Raw genomic sequence first — 9147 nt, 5'->3', positions numbered from 1 at the left:
CATTCCATGTATTAGTCTCGTAAACTTTCTCTGTACTACCTCCAATGCATTTACATCCTTCCGCAAATAAGGAGACCAGTACAGTACTCAGTACTGCAGAAGAGGTCTCACCAATGTCCTGTATAGCTGAAGCATAACCTCCCTACTATTGTATTCAATTCCCATGGTGATAAATGATAACATTCTATTAGCTTTCCTAATTACGTGCTGGACCTACATACTAACCTTTTGCAATTCATGCCCTCGGACACCCAGATCCCTCTGCATCTCAGAGCTCTGCAATCTCTCACCATTTAGATAATATGCTTTTTTATTCTTCCTGCCATAGTGGACAATTTCCGACTTTCCCACATTATACTCCATTTGCCAGGTCTTTGCCCAATCACTTAACCTATCTATATCCCTTTGTAGCCTCCTTATGTCCTCTTCACAACCTACTTTCCTACCTATCTTTGTGATCAGCAAATTTAGCAACAATACCTTCGGTCCCTTCATCTACGTCATTTATATAAATTGTAAAAAGTTGAGGCCCCAGCACAGATCCCTGTGGCACACCACTCGTTACTTCTTGCCAACCAGAAAATGACCCATTTGTGCTGACTCTCTGTTTCCTGTCAGCTAGCCAATCTTCTATCCATGCCAATATGTTATCCCCGACACCATGAGCTTTTATTTTCTGCAATAACCTTTGATATGGCACCTTATCCTTCTGGAAATCGAAATACAATACATCCACCGGTTCCCCTTTATCCACAGCACATGTAACTCCCTCAAAGAACTCCAATAAATTGGTTAAACATGATTTCCCTTTCAAAAAACCATGTTGACTCTGCCTGATTACCTTAATTTTTTCTAAATGCCCTGCTATAACATCCTCTGTAATAGCTCCAAACATTTTCCCTCAGACAAATGTTAAGCTAACTGGCCTGTCGTTTCCTGCTTTCTGTCTCCCTCCCTTTTTGAATAAATGAGTTACATTCACTCTTTTCCAATCTAACGGAACCTTCTCGAATCTAGGGAATTTTGGAATATTAAAACCAGCGCATCAACTATCTCACTAGCCAATTCAGGACCTGGCGACTTGTCAACCCGCAGCTCCAACAATTTGTTTAGTACCACTTCCCTGGTGATTGTAATTTTCTTGAGTTCCTCCATCCCTTCAATTTCCTGATATACAGCTAATACTGGGATGTTATTTGTATACTCAATAGTGAAGACCGATGCAAAGTATCTGTTCAATTCATCTGCCATCTCTTAATTATCCATTATTAATTCACCAGACACACTTTCTATTGGACCAACAGTCGCTTTGTTAACTCTTTTCTTTTTAAAATATCTATCGAAACTCTTACTAGTTGTCTTGAAATTTCTTGCGAGCTTTCTCTCATACTCTAATTTTACCTTCCTTATCAATCTTTTAGTCATTCTTTGCTGTTTTTTTTAATATTCTGTCCAATCTTCTGACCTGCCTCCCACCTTTGCACAATTATAGGCTTTTTCTTTAAGTTTGATAGTATCTTTAACTGTTTTCGTGAACCATGGATGGTGAGTCCCACCTTTGGAATTTTTCTTTCTCGTTGAAATGTATCTATTCTGTGTATTCTGAAATTTCCCCTTAAATGTCTGCCACTGCATCTCTATTGACTTATCCCTTAACCTAATTTGCCAGTTCACTTTAGCTAGCTCTGCTTTCATGACCTTATAATTGCCCTTATTTAAATTTAAAATACTAGTCTGGGACCCACTCTCCTCTCCCTCAAACTGAATGTAAAATTCAATCATATTATAATTGCTACTACCTAGGGGCACCTTAACTATGAGGTCATTAATTAATCCTATCTAGTTGCACAATGCCAGGTCTAGTATAGCCTGCTCTCTGGTTGGCTCCAGAATGTATTGTTCCAAGAAATTATCCCCAAAACATTCTATGTATTCCTCATCTAGGCTACCTCTGCCCATCTGAATTTTCCAATCTATATGTAGATTAAAATCCCCCATAATTATCACAGTACCTTTCTGACAAGCTGCCATTATTTATTCCTTTATATCCCATCCGACAGTGTGGTTAATGTTAGGTGGCCTGTACACCACTCCCACAAGTGACTTCTTGCCTTTATGATTTCTGATTTGTACTCAAACTGCTTCTGCATCCTGATCTCCAGAACTCAGGTCATTCCTCTCTGTTACGCTAATACCATCATTAATTAACAGAGCTACCCCGCCACCTTTTCCTAGCTTCCTGTCCTTCCAAAATGCCATGTCACCTCCAATATTCACATCCCAATCTATGTCGCCCTGCAGCCATGTCTCTGTAATGACTATCAGATCGTACTTATTTATTCTATTTGTGCTCCCAGTTCATCTGTTTTGTTTCAAATGCTCCATGCATTCAGATGCAGAGCATTTAGTTTTGTCCTTTTATTATTTTTGTCACCTCTAGCCTTATCTGTCGATTTACTCTTAGATTTGTACATTCTGTCCCTTCCTGTCACAGTCTGTTTATCATTTCCCATATTTATACCTTTCTCTCTTGCCTTGCCTCTCCTCCTTGATTCACCATATCTTCCCAAATTTGATCCCTTGCCCCCACTATTCAGTTTAAAACCGTCTCTACGTCCCTCGTTATGTGGCTCGCGAGAACACCGGCACCAGCACGGTTCAGGTGTGGACCGTCCCAACGGTACAGCCACCTCTTTCCCCAGTACTGGTGCCAATGCCCCACGAACCAGAACCCACTACTACCACACCAGTCTTTCAGCCGCACATTACTTTCTCTAATCTTATTTGTCCTATGCCAATTTGCACATGGCTCAGGTAATAATCCAGAGATGATTAACTTTGAGGTTCTGCTTCTTAATTTGGTGCCTAGTTCCTCATACTGACTTTGCAGAACCTCTATCCTTGTCCTGCCTATGTCTTTTGTACCGACATGGACCACGACGACTGGATACTCCCCCTCCCATTGTATGTTTCGCTCCAGCCCTGAGCAGATGTCCTGAATCCTGGCACCGGCAGGCAACACAGCCGTCTGGACTCTTGCTTTTGCTGCAGAGAACAGAGTCAATCCACCTTACTATACTGTCCCCTACTACCACTACATTCCTTTTTTCTCCCTCTTTGAGCCGCAAACACTTACTGCAGACGTGTTTGCCCTGGATCACACTGGCATCCAGGAACTCCCACATGCTGCAGCTGTGACACATCACCTGTCCTGTCATCCTTAACGTGTTTCAATTAACTACTTAAATATTTTATTCAATTATTAATTTTATTGCATATTTTATTAAACTTACCACTAGTTTGTTTACTATTTTAAACGTTAGGACTAAAATGGATCTTAATCACTTACCAGATGCGCATCAAGCAGGTCGGTTCTTCCAAACCAATCAACTGCCTGCTTGCCTGTGATGTCACAGCTTACCAGATCCTCACCAAACAGCTCCTTCCACTGCACCGAAGAAAGAACCAAATCCTGTATCCTCACCCCAGCGACTCTCTGTTTCCCTACTCTCACTCTCCATTGTGACGTCACTCCTCGATTTTTTTTCCCCTGCTCTGCTCCTCTCTCTCTCGCTCTGTCTCCGAGTCTGTGCTTTTGGCCCATTTCTTCATTTGTTGTTCCGTTGTGCTCCTCTGTTTCTGGTCCAAAATCTGACTCTGGTGGGACTTGAACCCACAACCTTTGAATATCGTCTCAATCATTACTTAGAAGCCCAACACGCTATCCATTGCGCCACAGAGCCTCACACTTTTTTGTTAACATCACTAAGGCCTTTGATCTTGTCAGCAGAGACGGCCTCTTCAAACTGCAATGGAACACAGGCTGCCCTCCTGACCTCTTGGGCATCATCTCTTCTTTCCACGAGAACATGCACAGTTCCATCAGTTACAATGGAGCAACATCAGACGCTTTCAAGATCAGCAGTGGGGTAAAGCAGGGCTGCGCGCTGGCGCCAACTCTCTTAGGAACAGAGGAACATAGGAGTAAGCTATTCAGCCCGTCGAGCCTGCTCTGTCATTCAATTCGATCATGGCTGATCACCTACCTCAAAGCCCCTTTCCCATGCTATCCCCATATCCCTTGATGTCATGAGTATCAAGATTTCTATCAATTTCTGTCTTGAACATGCTCAATGATTGAGCTGCCACAGCCCTCTGGGGCACAGTATTCCAATGATTCACCACCGTCTGAGTGAAGAAATTCCACCCATCTCAGTTTTAAATGGCCTACTCCTTATTCTGAGACGATGTCCTTTGGTTTTAGACTCACCAACCAGGGCAAACATCCTGTCTACATCCACACTGTCACGCCCTGTAAGAATTTTGTCAGTTTCAATCAGATCCCCTCTCATTCTTCGAAACTTTAAGGAATACAGGCCCAGTTTCCTCATAAGACAATCCCACCATCCCAGGGATTAGTCTGGTGACATAAAAACAGGAAATGCTGGAACCACTCAGCAGGTCTGGCAGCATCTGTGAAAAGAGAAGCAGAGTTAACGTTTCAGGTCAGTGACCCATCTTCGGAACTGACATATATTAGAAAAGTCACAGGTTATAAGCAAGTGGGGTGGGGGTGGGGCAAGAGATAACAAAGGAGAAGGTGTAGATTGGACAAGGCCACATAGCTGACCAAAAGGCCATGCAGCAAAGGCAAACAATATGTTAATGGTGTGCTGAAAGACAAAGCATTAGTACAGATTAGGTGTTAATGGACTGAATATTGAACAGCAGGAAGTACAAACCTGAAAAAAACAGTAGGTAAGCAAACTGAACAAACTGAGATGAAATGAAATAAATGCAAAAAAAAGATTAGTCTGTTGACCCTCTGTTTCACCCCCTCTATGGCAAGTGTATCCTTCATAAGATGAGGAGGCTAAAGTGTACACAATATTCCAGTGCGGATTCACCAAGGCTCTAGACAATTGCAGCAAGACATCTTTACTCCTGTACTCATGACCCCTCGTGTGGGTACAACATACCATTTGCCTTCCTAATTGATTGCTGCACCTGCACAAGAGCTTTTAGTGTCTCAGGAACAAGGACACCCAGGTCCCTTTGGACATCGACACTTCACAACCTCTCACCATTTAAGAAATACTCTGTCTTTCTGTTTATTCTACCAAAGTGAATAACTTCACACTTATTCACATTATATTCCATGTTCTTGCCCATTCACTTAGCCTCTCCAGGTCCCCTGGAAGCCTCTCTGCATCCTCCTCACAACTCACACTTCACCGAGCTTTGTGTCATCTGCAAACTTGGAAATATTACATTTAATCCCCACATCCAAATCATTTATATAGGTTGTTAACAGCTGTGGCTCCAACACTGATCCTTGCAGTACCCCAATAGTAACAGCCTGCCATCCCGAGAAGGACCCGTTATTCCTGCTCTCTGTTTTCGGTCTGTTAACCAATTCTCAATCCATATCAGTATATTATCCCCAAGCCTATGTGCTCTAATTTTGTTTACTCACCTCCTGTGTGGGACCTTACCAAAGGAAAATACAAATACCACACATCCACTGGTTCTCCTTTATCTGTTCTATAGGTAACATCCTCAAAAATCTCAACAGGTTTTTCAAACCTGTTTTCCTTTTCATAAATCTATGTTGACTCTGCCCAATCATGTCATCATTTTCGAACTGTCTAGTTATCACATCCTTTATAATTGGCATATTCTTCTCCATGCTGCTATTGTACACTTTCAATTACTCAGATATAGGTGTTCACCTGCACATCAGAGCTGACGACAAACTGTTCAACTTGGCAAGACTGTGCGCCAGGACCAAAGTGGGTAAATTCCTAGTCTGTGAGTTGCTATTTGCTGATGATGCTGTGCTGACATCCCATAATGAAGTTCAGTCACAGCAGCTTGTAGATCGGTTCTCCCTGGCCTGCAAAGAGTTTGGACTGACAATCAGCATCAGGAAGATGAAAGTTACAGGCCAGGACGTAGAGACTCCACTTTCCATCAACATCTGCAACCTCACTTTGTAGGTTGTCAACAGCTTCACATGCCTTCAATCAACAATCACCAGCAATCTGGCCCTTGATGCTGAAATCAGCACCAGGATTGCCAATGCTGCAGCTGTCATGTCAAAGTTGAGAAGACAAGTGCGAACCGACAGCAAACTGACCGAAAATACAAAGCTCCACGTGTACCAGGCTTGTGTTCTCAGCACCCTCCTTTATTGTAGAGAAGCATCAACAACTTATACAAGCCAAAAAAAGCGGCTGAACAGCTTCCACCTCCACTGCCTCAGATGGAGAGTGGGCATCTCCTGGCAGGACAGAGTGCCGAATGCGGAAGTACACCAGCGTGCAGGGATCCGCAGCATGTTTGCCCTCTTGAGTCAGCGGTGACTCTGTTGACTGGGCCAAATGGATGACGGTCACATTGCCAAAAACATGCTCTATGGTGAGCTTGCTATCAGCATGAGATCAACAGGTCAGGGAAAAAAATCAAGTCCTTTGGAGAGGTTTGAGTTAATTCAGGAGAGTGGGCATGGATTTATCAATGGGAGTTCATGCATGACGAATCGAACTGCATTTGTTGATAAACTATCTGAGAATACTGATGAAGGGAATGCAGTGGATGTTGTTTATATGGATATTACGAAAGCATTTTATAAAGTACCACATAAAAGGGTGGTTAACAAAATTGGGGTTCATGGATTAGGAGGGTCAGTGTCCATTTGGATAGTAAATTGTTTTAAAGACTGAAAACAGCGAGTCATATTAAATGGTTCTTGGTCAGACTGGAGGATAGTCGACAGTGGTGTTCCCCAAGGGTCAGTGCCAGAACCACTGCTTTTTTTGCTGAAGGTAAGTGACTTGGATCTTGGAATACAGAGTGGAATCTCAAAATATGCCGATGACACCAAACTTGGAGGAGTGGCAAAGAGTGAGGATGATATGAACTGCCTGCAACAGGACAGTGATAGGCTAGCAGAATGGGCAGACAGGTGGCAGATGGAATTTAATAGTGACAAGTGTGAGGTGATGTATTTTGGCATAAGGAATAGGGAGAGGCAATATATACTTAATGGCACAGTTATAAAGAGTGTGCTGGAATAGAGGGACTTGGGGTTCATGTGCACCGATCTTTGAAGGTGGCAAGACATATTGCGAGAGTGGTTAGCAAAGCATATGGGATCTTGGGCTTTATAAATAGAGGCATTGAGTACAAAAGCAGGGTTGTTATGCTGAATCATTATAAAACTCTGGTTAGGCCCCAATTGGAGTGTTGCTTCTAGTTGTGCTCAGCAGACATTAGAAAGAATGTGAGGGTCCTTGAGAAGATGCAGAGGCGATTTACCAGAATGGATCCAGGGATGGGAGATTTTAGTTACAAGGTTAGGTTGGAAAAGCTAGGATTATTCTGCCTTTCTCAAAGGAGATTGAGTGGAGAATTGATAGAGCTGTATAACACCTCTAGAGAACAGGCCATCCGAGACTGGGTATTGTGTAATGAGAAAGGATTAGTTAACAATCTTGTTGTGTGGGGTCCCTTGGGGAAGTGCGCCCATAATATGATAAAATTCTTCATTAAGATGGAGAGTGAGAGAGTTGATTCCGAGACTCGGGTCATGAATCTAAACAAAGAAAACTATGAAGGTATGAGGCGGGAGTTGGCTATGATAGATTGGGGAACGTTACTTAAAGGGTTGACAGTGGACAGGCAATGGCTAGCATTTAAAGAGCGCATGGATGAATTACAACAATTGTTCATTCCTGTCTGTGCAAAAGTAAAACAGGAAGGGTGGCTCAACTGTGGCTTACAAAAGAAATTAAGGAAAGCATTAGATCCAAGGAGGAGAAATATAAAATGGCCAGAACAAGCAGCAAACCTGAAGATTGTGAGCAGTTTGGAATTTAGCAGAGGAGGACAAAAGGATTGATTAAGAAGGGGGAAATAGAGTACGAGAGTAAGCTAGCAGAGAACATAAAAACTGACTGTAAAAGCTTCTATAGGTATGTGTAGAGAAAACGATTAGTGAAGACAAATGTGGGCCCCTTACAGTCAGAAACGGGGGAATTTATAATGGGGAACAAAGAAATGGCAGACCAATTAAATACATACTTTGGATCTGTCTTCACAAAGGAGGATACAAATTATCTCCCAGAAATGTTGGGGAACATAGGGTCTAGTGAGAAGGAGGAACTGTATGAAATCAGTATTAGTAGGGAATGTTTGGGAAATTGATGGGATTGAAGGCCGATAAATCCCCAGGGCCTGATAATCTACATCCCAGAGTACTTAAGGAAGTGGCCCTTGAAATAGCAGATGCATTTCTGGTCTTTTTTCAAAATTCTATCGACTCTGGAACAGTTCCAATGGATTGGACGGTAGTTAATGTAACTCCACTATTTAAAAAAAAGAGGCAGAAAGAAAACAGCGAATTATATACCGGTTAGCCTGACATCAGTCGTGGGGAAAATGCTGGAGTCCATTATAAAAGATGTAATAGCAGAGTGCAATAATAACTCGTCTCCACCCCTAGTATTTCTAAATCCCACACATTCACTATAATGTGAACAATTATTTCCTGTTGTGTCTCTCTCAGATTTGGAAACTTCACTGTATTGGAGTGAGGTGACATCTACTGGCGGGAAGCAAGAACTGCAATCAAGCAGCAGAAACTCCACAGTCTGTCAGGGTGAAAGAAACATTGCAATGTGAGGAAACAGCGAAGTGGTTTGATTGGGTAGATGGAGACATGATTCCACTTGTGGTGGTGTCTGAAGCAAAGGCCAGAAATACAAAATTGTCATTAATAAAAGAAATGAGGAATTCATGAAAAATGTAGCAACGTAGTGAATGGTTAGAATGTGGATAGAATAGAAAGTGAGATTGGATGGACAGAAGCAGTCTGAAAGGATGGCTGAAACAAAAGGTGAGTGCCCTGAAACGTTAACTGTGTTTCTCACAGCACAGATGCTGCCAGAGCTGCTGAACATTTCCAGCACTTTCTGTTTTTATTTCAGCATTTGCAGGATGTTGCTTTGATCTGAAAAAAAATGGATGATTGGCTGGGGGGTTCCAGTGAAATTCCACAGCAGCTAATAAAGCCTGAACTGTCAGTGGCTCGTTGGTCTCGGGGTATGATTCTCGCTTTGGTAGTATGGTTAATTAACATGCGAG

At 42.5% G+C, this 9147-nt stretch overlaps 1 non-coding gene across 1 annotated transcript; it reads right to left on the bottom strand.

Moving 5' to 3' along the window:
- Nucleotides 1-3652: 3652 nt before the first annotated feature.
- On the bottom strand, nucleotides 3653-3743 carry trnar-ucu (transfer RNA arginine (anticodon UCU)). The gene is given in 2 exon segments: nucleotides 3653-3688; nucleotides 3707-3743. It is a non-coding gene; the product is annotated as a tRNA-Arg (tRNA).
- Between the last annotated feature and the right edge of the window lie 5404 nt (nucleotides 3744-9147).

This window comes from Heterodontus francisci, unplaced genomic scaffold (genome assembly GCF_036365525.1).
Source record: "Heterodontus francisci isolate sHetFra1 unplaced genomic scaffold, sHetFra1.hap1 HAP1_SCAFFOLD_59, whole genome shotgun sequence".
NCBI lineage: Eukaryota > Metazoa > Chordata > Chondrichthyes > Heterodontiformes > Heterodontidae > Heterodontus > Heterodontus francisci.
This window is presented reverse-complemented; position numbering and strand designations above follow the sequence as displayed.